General features: G+C 43.5%; 1 non-coding gene across 1 annotated transcript; it reads right to left on the reverse strand.

Moving 5' to 3' along the window:
• Positions 1–339: 339 nt before the first annotated feature.
• LOC123809062 lies at positions 340–443 on the reverse strand. Its single transcript, XR_006783937.1, has one exon. It is a non-coding gene; the product is annotated as a small nucleolar RNA U13 (small nucleolar RNA).
• Positions 444–21,790: the final 21,347 nt, after the last annotated feature.

Below are 21,790 nucleotides of genomic sequence, written 5' to 3' on the forward strand. Positions count from 1 at the left end.
CTGTGAAGACACAGCAGCCATCTGCAAGCCGGGAAGAGAGCCCTTACCAGAAGCTGAACACCGCTAGAAACTTGATCTCAGGCCTCTCCAAAAATTGTGAGAAAATGAACTTCTGTTGTTTCCGACATGTAGTCTACGGTATTTTGTTATGGCAACCTGAGTAGACTAATACAGGTTATGTATACTTTGGGGCTATTACAAATGAAGCTCCTAGGAACCTTTGTGTACAAGTCTTTGTGTGGACAAAAGCTTTTGTTTCTCCTCGGTAAATATCTAGAAGTGGAATGGCCAGGTCCTGTGATATGTGTACACATATTCGTTACCTTTATTTCTTTTTAACATCAAATGGGTAATGTGCCGATGTCATAATAAGGTTTGAGGGAGACACATCACACACAAGAGCATGAACACCCAATCATCACACTTATGAACTACGGAAGGATCTGTACATTACCTTCTTTAAAAGATTGTTATTCAAGCACAGTTGTCTCCATGTACATTACCTTTTTAGAAACTGTCAACACTGTTTTCCAAAGTGGCTGTAACGTTTTTCATCCCCTCCAGCAGTGTATAGGACTTCCAATCGCTTTACATTCTCACCAATACTTAGCACAATCTTTTTTATTTTAAATAATTTAAACAGCAATTTAATTCACCATTCTGGTAAATGTGTCATAGTATCTCATTGTGGGTTTAGTCTGCATATCCCTAGTGGCCAATACTATTGGTTGTTTCTTCATATACTTATTTGCCATCTCTCTATCTTCTTCAGTGAAGGATCTGTTCACTAGATCTTTCAATTCTTTTGCCCTTTTTTTAAAATTGACTGTGAGATAACAATGTAAATTCAAGTAAACATAAGCATAAAAAATTAGATCCAAAATCTCGCTGGCTGTCCAGGTTGGGATGGTCCTGTGAAGGGAGGCCCGACATCCAGGCAGAGTATGTGGATGTTGAAAACTTGGAAAAGGGTAATGAGGGCTGAAAGGAGAGTGGTAGGTCCGAAGGCACATTTTGCCAGCTTCACAATTTTGTCTAAGTGTGGCGTGTCCCCCTTAACAGTTTTCTCACCATTAATACCTAATTCCAGCCCCTAGATTTTTTGAGAACCTCAATTTCATGATATGCTTTATGGGGTTTCTTGTTCAGGAATGCACCATATGTCACTCTTGCCTGAAGTGGTTTGCCAAGAGCCCTGGCTGGTGTGGCTCTGTGGACTGAGCACTGGCCTGTGAACTGAAAGGTCACCAGTGTGATTCCCAGTCAGGGCACATGCCTGGTTTTCTGGTTGGGTCCCCAGTTGGGGGTGTGCAAGAGACGACCAATCAATGTTTCTCTCCCTCTCTTTCTCCCTCCCTTCTCCTCTCTCTAAAGAAAAATAAATAAAATCTTTTGAAAAAGAAAAAGACGTTTGCCAAGAGTATAGACAAAGACAGAGACATGCACAAGAAGTACCTAGGTAACATTTGGTCCAGAGTCTAGTCTGGAGGCAGAGTTGAGAACAACATGGCATCTGAAACACCTTCCGCTAAAGTGAAGACTTCGGGAAGGAGAAATTAAGAGAAAGGACTGAGGGAAGATAGTAGCAAGGACATTTAGTAACAGTGGGTGCTGTGACCAAGGACACTGTGTTCAGCCATAGATAACTCCATGCCAGAAAGAGATAAGTGGGAGAGAATTCAGGAGAGAGCAGGATAAATGATTAAGGCACAGAGAAGCTGATTTATGAAGCAGACTTAATAGAGTTCTCTGAAGCTAGTTCATTTAACAAAACGTAACTGGAGCTAATTTTCCATCAGAGACCGAAAGGCAATGGAAATGCAGATAGCAAAGATTAGGAAAATAGCAAATGTCAGAGTCGACTTGTCTAGCAAACCCATTAAGTAAAATGAAAGTAACTTCTGCATTAAGCAGACCAGTTCTTGATCTAAACCTGTCCTCTGTGTGTCCTGACAAGCAGCTCATTGACATTCTCCCATTGTCTTCCACCTTCCTCCTCACTCCTTCCCTCTTTCTTTTTGTCTGATGAATGTCACAACTATACACAAAACCCTTAGGGAGCTCTTAGTTCTCTACCTTTTAGGGGAATCTTCCTGGTTGGCTCCCATCCATGGGTCCACCCATCCAATCTGTGTTCCTTTGGCTCTGCCCACTCGTCCTAGGCTGAGGTCTGTCCTCATCCCTTATCTCCTATCCCAACTCCTTTTTGAATTGGGACTTTCCTCAAGCCAGGAGCTCAGGAAAAGGTAATAAAGGATCCTTAATTCCACCATCCTAACACAATCACCCATAGCTTTTGGAGAACTTCCTTGTAACCATTATTCTACTGCATTGGAACCACTCAGGTAAAATTACACCATCTCATTGTATACTATATGCTATATACTAGTACACACTAGTATATAGTATATAATACTATATAGGAAAAAATAGTTTTCACATCATTAACTATCACTAGTGATGTAGCTAACACTCAAAATTCTAACAACATGATCATAGGCTTCCTGAATTAAGAATCCAACCTGGGAGATTTTAAATTTATTGAAATTATGATATGCTTAGGTAGGAAATTTTTCAAGCAAATGAGGCAACAGTTTTTGCAAGCATCCTCAATGGTACAAAAAGCCATTGGTAAGAAAGAACATACATATATATTTTAAGCCTCTTTGAATCCTATGAATTAAAATTTTTAATTAAAATGTATTTTAGTGTCAACATAGTCATGAACAAAATTGGCCTTTTCCCATTTAATACCCTCTCTGCCACAACTAAAAGATCTGTTAGCAGGTCCTTTGCAAAATAGAAAGAGAGCCTGGTACCAATTCCATGTGGATCTAACAACTTTAGTAAACAGAAACTTTATAAAACGATGGAGTAATCTCATCATCAAATGCTTCATTGTCTTTTTACATGTGGTATTAGATAGGTGTTATACAATGACCTTTTCTTAATAGTTTATAATATAAACAATCGCATACTAATAACTAGTAATCATCATTTGTTGAGTGCCTAGCATGCACCATACTATTTAAAATGCATTAATCTCATATCAGATATGTTAGGTAGTCATATATGATAAAGAATTTGACTGGACTTTGTCCCTGATTCCTGGGAGGGAGATTCTAACTCCTTGGGATTTCTTGAGTGCTGGTGTTTTTGTTACTCACAATAGGCCTTAGGAGTACACCTGAGTTTATGCTAAGAAGGGGCTTTTTAAATCAGAAAGACCAGTTGTGTGATTAGAGGGCTGTGGCTTTGAACCTTGTGCTATCAGCCTGACCTCCTGGAAAGGGGAGGGAGGAATCTGAAGACTGAGTTCAATCCCATGGCAAATGATTCAGTCAACCAGGCCAAAGTCTTCTCTGAACTGTTAAGTCTAGTAGCATATATACTAGACAACAGGGAAACCATCTCTGCCCTCTTGAGCCCGCTGTGATTTACCCAAATCAGGCGAGCTGTAACAGTGGGTGGAGGGGTGATCTGGGAATTTAGAGCTCTACCCCTGGCTCTGACTGGCTCTTTAACTGTCTAAGCCATGTTACTTTTTTTTTAATGATTTGAGAAAGAGAAAGAAACATCTACTTTGTTGCTCCACCCGCTGACGCATTTGTCAGTTGATTCTTGTCTGTGCCCTGACCGGGAATGGAGTCTGCCCTCTTGGTGTATGGGGACAACGCTGTAACCAACTGAGCTACCTGGCCAGGATAGCCGTGTTACTTCTTAAGACTCAGTTTCTTCATTGAAGAAATTTAAGGATGACATCAGAAGATTTCATCAACCTAACTGTTAGTTTCCTGCTGTAACAATGCACCACAAACTGGGCGGCTTAAACAACGGAATTTTTTTCTCACAGTTCTGGAGACGGGAAATGGGAAACCCAGGTTTTGGCAGGGGTGGGGCTGTGAGGGGGAATCTTGCTGGTCTCTCTTCTAGTTTTTGGTAGCCTCGGGTGTTCCTTGGCTTGTAGGTGGTAGCCTTCTCCCTACATCGTCACACTGTCTTTCCTTTATGCATGTCTGTCTCTGTGTCCAAATTTGCCCTTTTTATAAGGATGCAGTCTTATTGGATTAGTGCCTATCCTGATGACCTCATCTTGATTTGATCATCTGCAAAGACTCTATTTTTTTAAAGATTTTATTTATTAATTTTTAGAGAGGGAAGGGAGGGAGAAAGAGAGAGAGAGAGAGAAACATCAATGTGCAGTTGCTGGGGGCTGTGGCCTGCAACCCAAGCATGTGCCCTGACTGGGAATTGAACCTGCAACACTTTGGTTTGCAGCCCACGCTCAATCCACTGAGCTACACCAGCCAGGGCTCTATTTTCAAATAATGCTACATTCATAGCTACTGGGGGCTAACATTTTAGTATCTCTGTAGGAGGATACAATTCAATTGCTAGCACTAACTTTGTAAAAAAGAAGGAGGAATGTACGTGCACCTACAAGTAAACTGAAATATCTACCAAGAGAAGCTGGAATGAATATTGGGTAGGTGACTACAGCTGTCCACCTCGCCTGATCTTGGTCTAATTGCAGACTGTTCTACGGGCCCCTTCCATAGAGATCACAGGATCTACGGCAGGAATAGTAACCAAGGAGGAAAAGAGTTTCAGAAGCTTCTTCAAGTAGCACCAATAATACATACATATAAGTACAAAGGCACAGATGGATTTATTTGTGTGCCTCTAAAGCCAGCAATACTCAAGCACATAAATCAAGATTTTTCCCCCTTGGAGAGAAGCCAAACTGAGTCTCCTACATAAATATCATTTGAAAATCTTCCCCTGGACTGTTTACACTAATTCATTTATCAACTGGAGCCACCTGCTTCTATAAACCCAGTCTTTACTTTGTCTGCTGGGTGAAAATGGAAATCTCATTGACTTACCCAGTCCTCAGGCTCTTAGAAATAAATGGTGAACCATTCATGAGCCACACCTCCAGGCCAGAGCCCACAGAATGGTTTGTGCCCAGGGAAAGGTCAGTTGTTTTTTGCCTTTGCCTTCTTTGCTCCTTTCGTATGTGACTTTCCCGTGCTTCTCCCCACACTCACTCTCTGTGAAGAGGTGCATAATCTCTGCAACAATGAGAAAATTCCTCCCCAGATGACTTAGGACAGACTGGAGCCAAACCATTTCCTTCAGGCCCCGAGCACATTGTTTCCCTCCAGTGGCTTCTGCAATCCAGAAACAGCTGCAAATGCCAGTAAAACCACGTTAGGATCCAATCCCCGAAGCCATCCTTACCCTTTTGTTTTTCTCTCTGGAGGGAGGAAGAGAAAAGTCCTTGAAAAGCTGCCACGGGTGCATTATTTCCAAGCATCTGTTGATGGAGGCGTGAGCCAGGCAGCCCCCCTTTTTGAAATTGGGGTTTTGTTTTTTCTGGAGAGAGGAAGGGGGTGGGGGAGAGAGAGAGAAACATCAGTTTGTTGTTTCACTTATTTATGCACTTATTGGTTGATTATTTTTTAAATTTAATCTTTATTGTATTTTTCCCCATTACCATTTAGTCTCCTTATACCCCTCTCCCCCCAGAAATTACCACACTGTTGTTTGATTCTTGTATGTACCCTGACCAGGGATCAAACCTGCAACCTTGGTGTATTGGAACAATGCTCTAGCCAACTGAGCACCTGGCCAAGGCCCCAAGCAGCCTTTTTTTACTAGAGGAAAGGAGAAAGCAAAAATGGAAAAAAGGAAGACACAAAATATGGTGGAGAGAAATCTGAGTGAGTGAAGTAAAATTCCACTTTGAGAAAAAAATTGAGCAAAAGCATTGGTTATGCCAAGCATTTGGAATGCGTTCTTCAGAAGGCTTAAGCCCACCTTGCTTTTTCACTTTGGGTGGGCCAGGAAGCCAGTGTATTTTAATATTTAATTAGGATTGTTTTTACTTGAAGCTAACCTAATAAGTGGACCTCAGGATATATAAAAATGATACTGTGAACTGAAAGTGCTTAAAGAAGATATTTATTTCATAAAATAATTTACAGTCACACACTTATAATTAGCAACTGCTACAGTACATTAAAATGGTGTGCCTGTGTATAGAATTATCTTTCATTTGCCTTTTTCCATTCACTGCCTTCCCCTATTCACTCCTTGCTGTGCCTGGACCAATGACCTTATGAAGTCAGTGCTTGGCCTCTAGTTTCTCGTGGAGTGGGGTTGGCTTCCGGGCAGCATCACCAGGAGGAGACTGAAGAGAAACAAGAGTGAGGTTGAGATACTTGTTGCTGTGGTCCCCACCCTGATGGGTGACCACACCTTGGCTGCTTCTCTCTGTTGAAGGTCACAGCTCCTAGGAGAGGGGAGTGTCCCTTCCTCTTTAAGCAGCTGTGCTCTGCTGCTTCCTCTTGCCCCTGCACGCTTCGGACCTGGGTGACCTGGGTAAGAGAATCCCGCTGTTGCTCACCCTGGGGTGCCGCATTTTCCTTCACAATTCCCTGAACCTCGCCCACACCTTTATTGCTCACCTCCTTAATTGTACAGTTTGAGTGTGCTCTCTGTTTCCAGGAGGTGCCCTGACTATTAAAGGTATAATTTTTCTCTTCAGCTAGACTGTCTCTTGGGTGCAGTCTTATAGAGTGCCTTGTATGTCCTTCAAAACTTCTAGCATGGTCCTATGCACAGAGTGAACTTGGTCATTAATGCTGTGCATCATCTCAAGAAAGTCCTTCGCCCTGGCTGGCATAGCTCAGTGGATTGAGCACGGGCTGGGAACCAAAGTGTCCCAGGTTCGATTCCCAGCCAGGGTACATTCCTGGGTTGCAGGCCATAACCCCCCAGCAACCGCACATTGATGTTTCTCTCTCTCTCTCTCTCCCTTCCCTCCCTAAAAATAAAATAAATAAATAAAATCTTTAAAAAAAAAAAAAAAAGAAAGTCCTTCACTTACGTTGGTTCCTCTTTCCAACATCATATAACAGGGTGCAGAGCTGGGGGTCCTTTGAAAATAGGAGAAAATCCCCCAACCAAAGGTTGGGGGGGAGTGGATGACATGGCATTTAAGATACTTTTCATTAAAATGGCAAGTTAATAGCTGTGCCTTTCTAGAACCAGAGAGGGCTGCCACCCAGAGTGGAAGGTGTGTGTGACTTTACGAGCATATAGTGACTTGTGACACAGTCAGGGGTGGCGGATGCCCACCCCGGATGTCTGTGTGTCATGGGGAACTCTGGTCCTGACTAAAGATGGTAGCCAAAAGATGGTAAAAGATATGAGGGAACTGGCAAAAGTGACACATCACAGGAGGGGCCAGATATGAGGTCACGTAGGAAATTCTGGGCTGAGCTTTTTAAAATGAGGGTGGGCTGAGAGAGAAGGATGAAGCCATGTGGGCGGGGAGAGAGGAAGCAGCCACTCGGAATAGAGGGTGTAGTACGGGGTCCTGTCAGCCATGAGGTCTGGTGTGTAAGGGGTGGCGCGCAGTTTAGAGTAAGAGCATGCCATGGGGTCTGGAGTAAGAAAGAGGAGGCCCACTGGGAAGTGGCCTGGGGAAGACAGTGGCACACCTGATGCAGCTGTGTGGGGACCTGCCTGGTCCCCACCTGGGTTCGTGAGAGATGCTGGGAGCCAAACTGTGACTGGGCATGCTGATCTGCAGACTTCTGCTTTTCTGAAGGAGGGTGCCTCTCACTGGCGTATTCTGAAACTGCCCTGGTTTGGCAAAGGGAAGTGGGACCATGTGTTTTGGGGTATTTCAAAGGGAATGGGACTTAATCGCAGAAATCCACCATTACTCAAAATCTGTATAACCTTTTAGTAAACAACCTCTTTCCTTTTCCCCCAGACTCTTGCATTGGGAGTCAAGCTTCTTGGTGGCGGGCAATTGAACCCTACCGCTTATTCCAGAACAGCATGGGCGGGTTCTGTAAACAATCACATTAGCAGACCCATTTAGTGAATCATACATGATTCTACCTATTCACACAAAGCCTGCCTATCATTGCCCAATACCTGCATTTAATGGGATTTTGCTGCTTATGGTAAGCAGTGTGGTATAATGGAAACAGTAGGGGTTTGGGAGCTATACCCACCAAGGTTCAACACCCCGGCACTGCTACTTACTAGTTGGGTAAGATGGAAAGAGCTGCTTAAAGTCCCAAGAACCACAATCATCATCTATAAATGTGAGATACAGAATCACCACATCTCTGCCTCCTCCCCCTTGCGTCTTCCCCATCTTCACCACTGTGACCATGGAGGGTTCTTTGTCCCCAGATCGAACATGATGTCCGGTGGTAGGGCAAAGCTGGGCTCCTAAGGAACAGGGGATAGAAGAGAAAGGAAGGAAAACTGCTAAAAGGTTTAGCTAGATTGGCAACATAGATCAGGCTTATGATCAATATCAAATATGTTTGAGGGAGATGTAGAAGAGACTGTGATACCTAAAGAAGCTAAGAGAAAATACACAAAGAGGTGTAAACCCTGAACAAGAAGGAATGTTCCCATGGTGCTGGTCGGCAGTGATGGTGGCGTATCAGTAGTCCTGTCCCTGGCAGCGGCTGGAAGCAAAGAATTGATTCAGTGTAGAAAATAGGGCGCTAAGTAGAGAACATGTTCCAAAGATTTCCAAACACCACTGCAAGGCTGACTTGGTGTGGACTGAAAGACACATAGCCCAAGAGAAAAGGACAGAAATATTTGTATCTCGCCCTGAGCTCAGGGTGTCTTCAGCACTGGTTATAGCTAAGTGCGCTCCTTCAGACAGTGGGCGGAGCCTGAGGGCGCTGCCAGGCTGTTGTGAAGACTCACAGCAGGGTCCCAGGAATTACCAAACCTTCTTCAAAGGGTTGCTATGAGGCAGTTCAGTGAGATGATATACATAAAGAACTTAGTATCCAGTGCACAGCGGGCACTCCACACATGCTCTTTATTATTTTCTGTAGAGATTTAGAGCCTGTAGACAATTTAGATACAAGCCTTTTTTTTCTTTAATTTGGAAAATCATTACAGTTGACATTCTCCTAGTTGGTCACGCCAGCTACTGCAGTGCCTCCAAAGGGTAATTTTTTACCTCCTCTCCTCCCGTCCCCATGATAAACAGTAAAGAACACTCAACAACGCTGAGGATCAAAGAGCACAATGGAGTTACATACATACATATTTAGGTTGCTTGAAGTCAACTATGCGTTCAACAAAAGGAAATGATACGGGTGAATATACACATATATGTGTAATTTCCCCCCCCCCGACAATATGGCCCTTCAATTCAAGCCAACTTCTTCATCTGGTGCTCCACCAAGGAAACAGCCGTGGCCATCTGTTCCAGCTCTGGGGAAAAACTGGCTGTGCTGAACTTACGAGGGATGGCACAGAGCGCGTGAAACCATGTAATCTGTACTGTACAAGTGACTGAAGAGCGTCTTAGGGAAATGATCTGTCCATGTGTGATTTCTGCTCTTCATGTTTGACTTCAGAACCCAAACTCCAAGCACAGTGCACCGCCACCACCACACAATATTGGGTGTCATTTCAAGTTGCCAGACCCTAAGCACACAGGAAGAGTGACCCCTAATGATACCCAGCTTGACTCTGACGTTAATCTGGAGACGGCTTACGCAGCTTCATGGCTGTGAAGACATCTGCATCGCCATACTGCCTCCAAAAAAATCCCTTCTGTCAATACTGACATTATTTATTTTAGTTTAGTTTTACATTACAGTTGGCATTCACTATTTTTTTTTTTGTATTAGTTTCACGTATACAGCATGGTGGTTAGACAATCATATACTTTACCAAGCAATCCCCCCCCCATATTTCAAGTACCCACCCCACACCGTACATAGTTATTACAATATTATTGACTATATTCCCTATGCTGTACTCTACATCCTGGTGACTATTTTGTAACTACCAATTTGTACTTCTTACTGCCTTCACCTTTTTCACCTAGCCCCCCAACCCAATACTGGCATTACTGACATTTTTAATTAGTTATTTTAAAAATACTTACTGAGTATCTACTACCTGCTAGGAAATGACTTGATTGGCTATAGCTGAAGCAGTTGTTTTATTTGGGAAAGGCTCATTGGCTATTTGTGATTAGTTGTTCTTAAGTGTCACTGTCTTGGATTGGAGTGCACCGTCTGTGGCTTCGGTTTTGGTTTGCTTACAGGGGCTAGCAAGGCATTAGAGCCACGTCTTGTTTAATTACTCTCACACCTGGAACACCCGGGAAACACTCTCCTGTAGTCATGGACCAGGCTGGAGGATATAAGAGACTCCACCTGGGAGGCGGTTCTGGAGGGAGGGACAGGAATCCAGGGCCTAGGAATGTCAAGCCTAGTGTCAGGTGTCTCATTGCTCAGGCCCAGCCAACACGCCTATGAGCACTGAGATTAGGAACCCCCTGGAGAGAACCATGTGAACCAACAGGAAGTAGATGAGTGCTGTATGTTTCCAGGGACCAGATAGGTGAGCACCTGAGCAGAGAAGACAGGACACAGAGGTGGTGCACACCTGGGAAGGACAGGAGAAAAGCAATTCAGGAGCTGATTGGAGAGTAGCATCAAAGGCCCAAGTACAGAGTCTAGGCCAGGAGTCAGGACCACGGCTATGTGGCAGAGACAAAATAAAGAGAGCACGGACCTTAGAGTCGAGCAGACCCAGGTTTGAATCCAAGGGCAATGATTTATCTGCTGTGTAAACTTGGGCAAGCCACTTAACCTCTCTGAACCTCCTTTCCCTTGACTAAAAATGAACATAACAATGTCTCCCTCAAAGGGTTGTTATCAGGTGCATAAATAATTCATGAAAACTACTTGGCACTCTCGGAGCACTCAGCAAATGAGAGCTCTCTTTATTAACATCATACTCATTATTTATATCGAACCACAGAAATTTCTTCGGCTCAGCTGAGAAGATAAAGCAAGTGAGAGGAACATTCGCCAAGAACAGAGGAACCAGGAGGGAGAGCTGGGCCTCCCCAGAACTGATCACAAATGACTTCTCTCACTTACGTCTGGCCATTTGTAATTGTCAGTATGCTCATTTGTTCTTATTCCTGGGGCAACTATCACCATTGTCATCATTGCCATTATTCCTTCCAACAAAAATAAAAGGAACCTTAGATTTCTGTTAAACCAGCCACACTGCTTATGCTCTGTCCCTGGCATATCCATTTATCTTTGCTGTGGGGTAAGCTGTCATCGATATCCAGGGACACCACCTGCTTGGGGTTTCCGACACTGTCTCTATGGTTTCTGGCCAGATCCAATTAGCTAAGTGAGGTGGAGGTTAATAGGTTAATGCTGGCAGGGGAGAGGGGGCCTGTGGGGCGGTGGGGATCCCAGGGGAGAAAAGGGATACACAGGTGGTTACGAGAGATGGTGCTCATGATGGGAGGGCACGACCAACCCAGCCTGGTGTCAGAGGGTACTCACTGGGGTAGAAAATCAAGGTCATGACCTTCAGTAGCCTCCGAGGAATCTGTGACAATATATTTCATCAGACAAAGACATTGACCGAAGTTATCCTGCAGGTTTCCAGCTGATGTGGTTTGCCCACTTTGCATTTGAATCACCTAGCTCTTAGTGCCCCATCCAAGAACAACTAACACTTATTAAGCCCTTACTGCATGCTAGACACTTGGCTAAAGCATTTTATATCTTGTCCCATTTAAGCTTCACCACAACACTATGAGGTTGGTACTCTTGTTTGCTCTGTTTTATAGATTAATAGAGGCTCAGAGAGGTTAAGCAACTTGTCCAAGACCACACAGCTAGGAACACTGTTGAACCAGGATGGGAATCCAGATTTTATTGATTCCAGACCTCCAGATCTCATTTAGAATGCTAACCAGTGCTTCTCACACTTTCATGTGCATATGAGTCACCAGCAGATTTGTTAAAGCGAAGATTTTGATTGAGAAGATCTGGATGAGGGTTGAGATGCTGCATTTCTACCAGCTCCCAGGCTCTTGTCTACCATTGGTCCGTATTTTCAGCAGCAAGGAGCCTGCCTGATGGATTTGGTTTACAATAGTTGGTAGTATTCTCTTCAGAGGAGGTTGGATTTTCATGTTGAATAAAAAGCTTTTAAACCACTTATGTAGTATGTATTCATTTTCTATGTTGAGTAGCAAATTACTACAAAGTTAGCATCTGAAAACAATGCCTGTTTATGATATCACAGTTTTTGTGGCTGAGGCCCCTGGGAACAGCATGACTCTGTGCTCAGGTTCTCAGAAGTCTGAGTCAAGGTGTCTACTGGGCTCAGCTCTCATTTGGAGCTCAGGGCTCTTGTCCAAGTTCATTCAAGTTGACACAGAATTCAGTTTCTTTAGCTAGTGGACTAATGTCCCTGTTTCCTGGCTGCCTGTGAACTGGGCCCACTCTCAGTTCCTAGAGATGCAATTCTTGCCACCTGGCCCTTCCACTTTCAAAGCCAGCAATGGAGAATCTCCCTTTTGTTGACTCCTCATACTTCAAATCTCTTGGGCTCCTTCTGTTTCTGACCTCCAGATTCAGATTTAAAGGGCCATGTGATTAGGCCATGACTACTCAGACAATCCCCCTACCTGATTTGGGACCTAAATTACATCTGCAAAATTTCTTCACAGCAGGATGTAGGTTAGTGTTTGAATAACCAAGAGAAGGCTTTGAGTATACCAGGAGCTAGAAATCGGGGGCTTTCTGAGAATTCTGCCTATAACAAAGTGTTTCCATTCTCTTGAGTGAGCCGAGCTGTTGACTGACCAGTGTTTTTAGAGTCATAGAAATTGAGACTGGCTTCCAGTCAAGATGAAGGCATAGGTAGACATGCTTCACCTTGTACAACCATAAGAAAGATTACAGCTAATTTCAAATGAAAACCACCCAGAACCGGCAGAAAATTGAACTGTACGGAAGTCCAACAACCAAGGATTTAAAGAAGCTATTCTCATCCAGATGGGTAGGAGGGGTGGAGCTAGGGAGCCAGGGCAGAGAGGATGCAGTATGGCAGCAGCGAGCCAGTGGAGGCAGTGGCTGGTGTAATGGGCAGTTCTACATTCACGTGTCGTAGATAAAAATCAGAGGATACCTTGTGAGAAAGTGATCCTAGCCCCAGGCTAGACTGCACAGCCCAGGGTTCCAGCACTGGAAAAAATAAAGCCTCATAACTTCTGGCTGTAAAAACCAGTGGGGGTTGGTATGGTAGAATAAACTGCCAGTTTCTCAGGAGGCCCTGGAGCATATGCAAACCCACCCACTCTGGGAACCACAACCAGGGAAGCAGCTGGAGGGGCACCAGTTGCACATGGGAAGTGGGTGAAATAATTGGAAATGGGGCGAGTGCGAGGCTAGTCCCCAGAAGTCATCCAGTGGTGCCATTGTCCCCTCGTCCACCCTTCCCACACACACAGAGCCACAAAGTAGTGAAGCAGGCTGCCCGTCCTGGGGAATACCTAAGGCTCCAACTTAACAGGTGCACTATAAGATAGGGAGTCAAAGTGGCTCTACCTGTTATACACACAGGGAGGCTGCCAAATTGAGGGGACAAAGAAATATGGCCCAAATGAAGGAACAGAACAGAACCCCAGAAAAAGAACTAAGCAATGTGGTGATAGCCAATCTTGCAGACATGAGAGTTCAAAATACTGTTGATCATAATGTTCAGAGAGCTCATTGAATACAGCAAAAGCATAAGGGAAGAAATGAAGGCTACGCTAAGTGAAATAAAGAAAGATCCACAGGAAACCAACACTGAAGGGAAGGAAGCTGGGATTCAAATCAACTATTTGGAACATAAGGAAGAAATAAACATTCAACCAGAACAAAATAAAGAAACAAGAATTCAGAAAAACTAGGAGAGTTTAAGAAGACTCTTGGACACCTGCAAAAGGGCCAACATCTGAATCATAGGAATGACAGAAGAAGACAAGGAAGAGCAAGAAACTGAAAAGTTATTTGAAAAAATAATGAAAGAAAACTTCCCCAATATGGCAAAGGAACTAGACATGCAAGTCCAGGAAGCACAGAGAGTCCCAAGCAAGTTGGACCCAAAGAGGAACACACCAAGAATCATCACTATTAAAATGCTAAAGTTGAAAGATAAGGAGAGACTCTTAAAAGCAGCAGGAGAAAAGCACAGAGTTACAGCCAAAGGAGTTCGCATAAGACTCTCAGCTGGTTTCTCAAAAGAAACCTTGCAGGCAAGAAGTATGTAAAGTGATGAAAAGCAAGGACCTACAACCTAGATTACTCTCTCCAGCAAAGCTATCATTTAAAATGGAAAGGCAGATAAAGTGCTTCCTAGACAAGGTAAAACTAAAGGAGTTCATCACCAACAAGCCCTTATTATATGAAATGTTAAAGGGACTTATTTAGGAAAAAGAAGATCAAAACTATGAACATTAAAATGACAACAAACTCAGAACTATCAACAACTGGATCTAAAAAACAAAAAAACAAAAACAAACTAAGCAAACAACTGGAACAGGAACAGAATCACAGAAATGGAGATCATTTGGAGAGTTATCAGCTGGGAGGGTGAAGGGGGAGACTGGGGGTAAAGGGATAGGGATTTAGAAGCATAATTGGGTAGGTAAAAAATAGACAGGGGGTGTTAAGAACAGTATAGGAAATGGAGAAGCCAAAGAACATATATGCACAACCCATGGACATGAACTAAGCCGGGGATTGCTGGAGGGAAGGGGGTTACCGGGCAGAGTGGGGCAAAGAGGGAAAATTGGGATGACTGTAATAGCATAATCAATAAAATATACTTAAAAATATAAAAAAATTAAAAAGAGAATGGTAGATGTGACCAAAAAAAAAAAAAAGAAAAAAGAAAAAGAAATTGAGACTATATAAATTGCCTCATTTCTGCTTTCATTTCTATTCCTTTGTTATAAGCCTCTCCATCAGTATTAAAATTTACTGGCAGTGGTTTCAAAATAAAAATGAACTGTCCTGGGGAAGATTACAGCACATTGAGGTAAGCCCCTTTTCCTGTTTGTTGTGCAAACTAAAAGCGTAAAATAGCAACTGAGGCATAGGTCATTTGGGGTTTTTTAACTGGCTCATAACCAATGTCCAGGAGTAAGTCTCCAGGCGCAGTAGTGCACACATGAAGGCAGCAGCTTCTACTCAAGGAACTCTAAATGCTCTCTAGGTGACATGAGCTAATACATATTAGTGCCTGCATTTTTAAGAAATAGAGTTTGTAATACTTTGAAGTCAAAGATCTGTCTCAAGTCCCAGAACTTAACTCCCTTCTTTTCTGAGTTCCATCCTATTTTCCTCCCAATGACACTGTCCTGTAGTTACATGGCTCATAAAATGCTAACCCAGCATGGTTTTTCTTACTTGGGTCTACAGAGAAGACAAGTCAAAGTAAGAAGTGGAAAACAAGTTGCTAGAAACCCTCAGGGGCGGGAATTCCCAGGGGTTTTCTAGAGTGGGGAGACTACCCTCTCTAGCAAATCAGAGAGAGAAGCAACCTGGAGCTTCTGGGTTTGGAGAGTGTTGCCCAAAGACAGCCTGCCATTAAGAGGTGGGGCTTGGCAGGACATAATCCTGGCAATACTGTTTGCACTGCAAGTCTCCTTAGTACTTTCAAAGCAATAGCAAGATCACCACATAAGGAATACCACAATTTCCTTAGCCTGCTCACCGCATAGAGCACAGTGGGGGCATGGCTGTGGGAAAATTCAAGTGCCCATTGCAACCTCAGGGCAGGAAGGCAAAATTGGTAGCGGTGTTTCTTCCTCCAAAGCTTGAAAGGCACAGATGAGGTGACTGCTCTTAACTATACTTTTGCCCACCCAGAACAAACTCCGCTTTGCATTGTGGGTCTCATGGCATCATTTCTGAAGTATGAATCATGAAAGCAGTGCATTTCTGTTGTGCCTGCTGAGACTTGCTTTATCGCTCTCCTCTTTCAGCGTCAATAAAACAGTGCTGTCATTCCAGCCCGGAGGCTTTTTGGCTGTTCCAGACAGAAAGTGATCACATCAGGAATGTGAGTGTGAGTGAGTGGTATGTGCTTCTGTGGTGTACATGTTTCCTTTCTGAGACAGAGAAGGAAATTATCTCGTCCTAGCAATGTATAGATGCATTTTGATGGTAACTGATTACTAAGTGGAGACCTTCTATAACATCTTCTAGCACCATGGCAACTTAGTAATGGACAAAGAAAATTCCTTGTTAAAGTGATCATTAACAAAAAGCCTATGCCTCTTGCTTCTAAATAGAAGCATAAACATAGGGTTGTGTAAAATAGAGACCAGGAGTCAAATGAGAGGGTTAGAGTCAGTGAGCTCTAAGCACCCCCTTGATTTAAAGAAAATTCCAACTTGGACAATGGAAGGCTTAGAAGTGATGATAAATTCATACTCTCCCTTTTGAGGGAGAGGTAGTGGAAATCTCAACTAATGAATGAATTTGTGCGGTTGGGTGTGTATGTGTGTGTCTTTTTGTCTCCAATATGGAGGTAAATATAAACATATATATTTAACTTCACAATGATGGCTCTGTTGATGGCAGACTGGAAAAGACTCAGAGACAATCCAGAAGCCCTGGAGCAAGGCAGGCACTCCGTCGTCTTGGCAAAAAGAGTGAGACTGAGAAGTGGACTGGCTGGGCAGCGCCAGGGAGGGTGAGACATGCACTGCCAGTGGGTAGAGAGGTCTGAGTAGTCTGAACTCCCAATGAGCTGCTCCAGGCAGTGGGTACCAGGCACTGTGCCTTGACAATATGGTTCCGAGGTGGGGGGCTGGGTCTTTAGGAGGATTGACAGGAGGGAGAGCATAGCACCCAATCCAAAACAAATGGGATACAGCAAGGGTCACCGAAAAGGGACCCGGATGCAGGCTGTTGTTACAACCAGGAGGAATATTTGTGTAGTCCCGAAAGCAAGGCTGATTTGATTCTATTCTCTTGAGGGAACCAGCTTAGGGCTCCTTCAATTCTCCATACCATAGAGATACTGTAGGGCCTCAGCTGGGCTAACTCCCAAATCATAGAATCAGGCATGTGATTTCAAGAGGTTTAAGATGAGGTTCCCGTTCTTAGGGTTCTCATAACCTATTTAGGTCAGCACACATGAGACAGAGAAAAACATGTCTCCGTGTTCATGAACTGTGCTAGGTATAACTTGTGGGTGTTAAGAAAAAAAATTCATATGCAAGAGGTCAAGGAAGTTTTCATGGAAGTGAGCTTTGGGGGATGGCTTGAATTTTTCTTAGGCAAAGAAGAGCAGATTTTGGGCATTAGGAGTGGGAAATGTTCATGGGGGTGGAGAGAAGAGGATCAGATAGCCTGAGATATCTTCCTCATCCTGTTCCTCCCCAAGCAGGAATAGTTGAGCTTCTCATTCTCTCAGGGGAAGCCACTAGTAGAACTGCTCGTGAGCACTGAGAAGGTGGGGAATAAAGAAAGGAAGTGGAGTTTGCTTGATAAGAGAGCACGATCAGAAAGGCTGTGGAGGTAGCTCCCAGCCTCTGCTTCTGTGGCTGAGCCTGTTTCAGCATCCTTGCTAATTTAGTCTTGACTTGCACAAGTGCCAATTGCAAGCCTGCTGGGCATTTTCCTCTGTGCTTCCTTGCCTCTGCTCCCCACCCATATCACTCCAACTCCTTGTTTCCTTTCCATTTGTTTAATGACTACTATTGAATCACATTTTCCTATTAATTTAAACCCCTGAGATCTGGAGTCCTAGTCAACATTTCCCCCCCTTGGATGACATAATGGTACGCATTGTGTTCCAGCCTTTCTGGATCCCACTACTGACAGAATAGGTCACCTGTTTAGCATCATCAAGATGAGTGTCACCAGCAGGATGACTACTCTAAATTGAGGGGTATGAGTCAACTCAGCATACTCATCTATCTTCGTGACTTTGACTGTAAAAAAAAAAAGAGTTTTAACATGTTTCTGTAGCATTGGCAGTTGCCTTCTCAGCCTACTGCTGCTGAAGAAATTCCTAATGGTTAGTGTCAGGTCCCAGGATATTGGCCTATAATGCTGAGGAAGGAACTGGTGTTGGGGAATCTTGGCTCTCAGCTGCTCTTTTACTCTGCAGGAGCAGCAAGAAATAGGAGCTGAGCTAATCCTTTTCCTTGAGCAGTTGCTTAAGCAGACCTGACATTTGGGTTGGAAAAGTGTATCAGCTCACCCCAATTAGAGGAATTATTTTTTCACCTTAAGAAAATAACATAGGTACCACACTGCCGAGGAGGTTTTTCTGTGGGCTTGGAGCAGGAAAAAGCCAGACACGTACTACAGGGCTGTCTTATGGACATAGTGATCTGGGCAGGGTCCTGGTGGTGGTAGGAGGGAATGACAATGATTGACACCAGTTTGGCAATTTCTAGAAGGTTGTTTTAAATCTTGTTGAATCCTCTCAACTAGCCTGAGATAAAGGGGTGACTTTATTGTTATTTTAGTACCTACAGAGGAAGAAATAGGCTCACTTTCTTAAGCAACAGTCCATCCGTTGCAATTTAGAAATGAATGCAGTCTGAGTCCCAGTTTTGCATCCTTCACAATAAACCAGATGCTCTAAATCACTGCATGGTGATCGGTTGTGAGATATGTTACAGAATAATGTCATTAACAGAAACATTAGATCTGATGGTGATATATTTTAGAACCATAAATCAAAGGAGATGATATCTCTCTCGTTTTCTTGTATTCAAATGTGCTTTTAGAGCAAAGAGAATGGGTCAAATGGCAGCCAGCTAGTTGGGAAACCACACATATCAGATTCATCTATGCAATAGCAAAGAAAGACCATGCCTGGGAGAGACAATAAGGGTTGACGTGGTTATAAATTACTGTACTTGCTTTACATCCCTGCAAAGAACTGCGTTTCACCAGTTTGATTCTGGGTTCTGCTACAAGAGTGCTGTGCCTATGTGAATGTCATCTGTCTTGAATTTCTCCAAAAGACAAAAGTGGTGAATCACTGTGGCTCGTCATCAGCCTTCCCAACAGATCTGATGTGTAGGGCACAGTTCACTGCCTTTGAGCCACTGCTCTATGTCCAGGCTGCGTACTGAACCCTAGCCTACTAATCTAATGGACTTCTGCTTATAGGGAAAATGGGTATAACCAACTCCATTCTTATTTGTACATAATGTTAGAACTATAGTGCTCTTTCTATTAATGGTAGAATTATTACTATGTCTGTAATACAGGCTATAGAAAATGATACATGCTATTATTATGCAAATATAATGTAAGCATTCTTAAAGTGCTTAGTAAACTTAGTAGACTTAATGGGACTTAGTAGAAACACTTGAAATACATTGGGGAGCTATTTTTATACAAAATAGTGCGGTTGTGATTTTTGTCCCCCCAGGGAACACTTGGCAATGTCTGGAGACATTTCTTTTTTATTGTGGGGGACTGGTATGCCACTGCTATTAGCATCTGGAGATGCTGCTTTACAAAAATGATTGTATTTTTTTTTTTAGAGATAAGGGAGGGGAGGGAGAGAGAGAGAGAAACATCAGTGTGTGAGAGATACATCAATAGGTTGCCTCTTACATGCTCCCAACTGGGAACCTAGCCCACAACCCAGGCATGTGCTCTGACTGGGAATCAAACCAGCGACCTTGTGGTTCGCAGACCAGTGCTCAACCTGATGAGCCATACCAGCCAGGGCTACAGATGCTGCTGAGCATCTTACAATGCACAAGACAACCCCTCACAACAAAGAACTGTTCACTCCCAAATGTCAACAGGGTTGAGGTTAAGGAACCCTGGTCTACACTGACACTACAATGATAAGCATATTGGTAGAAATATATATCTAATGCAGCTGATTCAATCATAGAAGAGGAGAAAATGTGTTTACTATCCCCCAGCCATCCCTCTGTCCTTCAGCTTTTGGTAATCAGTTTTGCTCAAGTCCCCAATCCTCATTGGAAAGTGACTCCTGGTATTTCCTGTAGGTTTCCAGGTGTCTTTTGTTTTAAGGGTGGGCTGTTGATACTATTTGCTTTTTCGCTGCTACTGCCAGCTCCAAACTGTTGCTTTCAGCTCAGGCACCTGCTACCCTGTGCCCAGGACCACTTGGCTCCAGGGTGGGTATCATTCCTCTTTCTCCCTCACTGCAGATCCTGGCCAAACACCTCTTACGCATGCTTGTGCTTATAGTGGGCTGCAAATTATTGCAACTATTGCACTGTTGTTCAGGGTTATTTGTGAATTCCTTGTCTTACTCACTAGAAGAAATTTCTCACTAGCCATGATCTTGCTTTGGGTTTAGCTGTCCCACCCAATTGCCGGAGTTCCTCACTCCTTCACATCTCACCCCTGCTGTCCCTTAGGCTGTCACCTGACTGGCCTGCTGAAAACCCACATATTCCTATTTCTTTCTTATATAAAACAACTTGGCCTTCTTTGTTTCACTCTCTTCTTCCCCTGGCCTGAGTGAAGAGTGAAAATGGGATTCCTCGAACAGGAACATCAAAGTTTCTATCTTAAACAAACAACAGTGATCACCAAACAACAATGACAATCCCATGTCCCCTGGGATATATCAAGACACTGTTCTGGAAGGCAAAATTTTAAGTTCTTGTTTTACATTGAATTTTTTTCTTCCCAACAGGCTGGGGAGCAACAAGAATGTGATGTAGCTGTTAAGAGCAGTGGGCACTGGAGTTAGACTGTCTAGGATGTGAATCTTAACTCTGCCATCTATTATCTGTGTGGCTTTGGGCAAGTGACTCAACCTCTCTGTTCGTTAGTTTTCTCACTATCACAATGGGGGAAACTAGAGTATGTGCCTCATAGAGCTGTTGTGAGAAGCGTAAAAGGTAATGCATGGGAAGCACTTTGTACTTCAGTGGCTGACACTTGGAAGCTCTTCAACAACTGGTGAGTGTTGAAGAGTGGGATATACAAGGAGACTACCCAGGTAAGACAAAAAGCACGCAATAGGCACACTCCCATAGTGTGGGGTCCGTGTACTACACTATCACCGTTCAGAGAAGACAAAGAGCCTCTGCGCTTAAAGGACAACCAGTCCCCTGGGAAAGACGGAGAAGCAAACAAATAACCATAATGCAATTTGACAGTGTGCCAGCAGAAGTCTGTTTGTTCTTGTCAAAGGATTTTTACTCAGCAGTGACCATGACACCCTTTTGCTGTGGGTAGACGTTAGTTTCTATCTTACTAGACAATCAACATTCTTACCAGACAAATGACATTCTCCTTGCAGCGAAAGAGAGCTGAGTAGAGTGTCCCTGGGTATCTGGATTTGGCCAGTCCAACCACCCAAATCCACAGCTTAAGGAACCAGTATCTGTCTTTGCTGCTGAGCTCCCTCTTCCATGGGAAGCCCTGGAGGGGGCTTCGTACTCCATGGTGGGCTGCCTCTTAGGATTCCGGGGGCGCAGCAGCCCCTTACAGTGCAACACAGGAGCCAGAATGCTGCAGGATATTCATCATGCCATATCTGAAAAGAGCCTAATAGAATAATTAGAACATCAAACATGGCAGTTTTAAATATTTAAATCACTTAAGCTATATTTTATTGTTTTTAATTGCTTTTATTGTGAGTACCTGTCCTGAATATGCGCATTTCCAAATAGCAATGATGATGAAATGCAACAAACATTATTCCTTGTCTGATTTCAAGGTTTTTTACTTCATCATCTCCCCAGTTTCCGAAATAGATCATGGCCTGGGGTAAGTTCAGAAACGTTGTGAGTTATTGATTTGCTAGTTAAAGCCAATGAAAACTTAGATTTTTAGTCATTTATGGAGAATATTGGCAATACCTTGAGTGTCGCAAAACAAGAAGGGGCATCCCCATGAAACAGCACAAAATTAAAGTCAATCAAATGGGAAAAAAA

Source organism: Phyllostomus hastatus, unplaced genomic scaffold (assembly GCF_019186645.2).
Source record: "Phyllostomus hastatus isolate PE091 unplaced genomic scaffold, TTU_PhHast_1.1 phas_scaffold_501, whole genome shotgun sequence".
Classification (NCBI taxonomy): domain Eukaryota; kingdom Metazoa; phylum Chordata; class Mammalia; order Chiroptera; family Phyllostomidae; genus Phyllostomus; species Phyllostomus hastatus.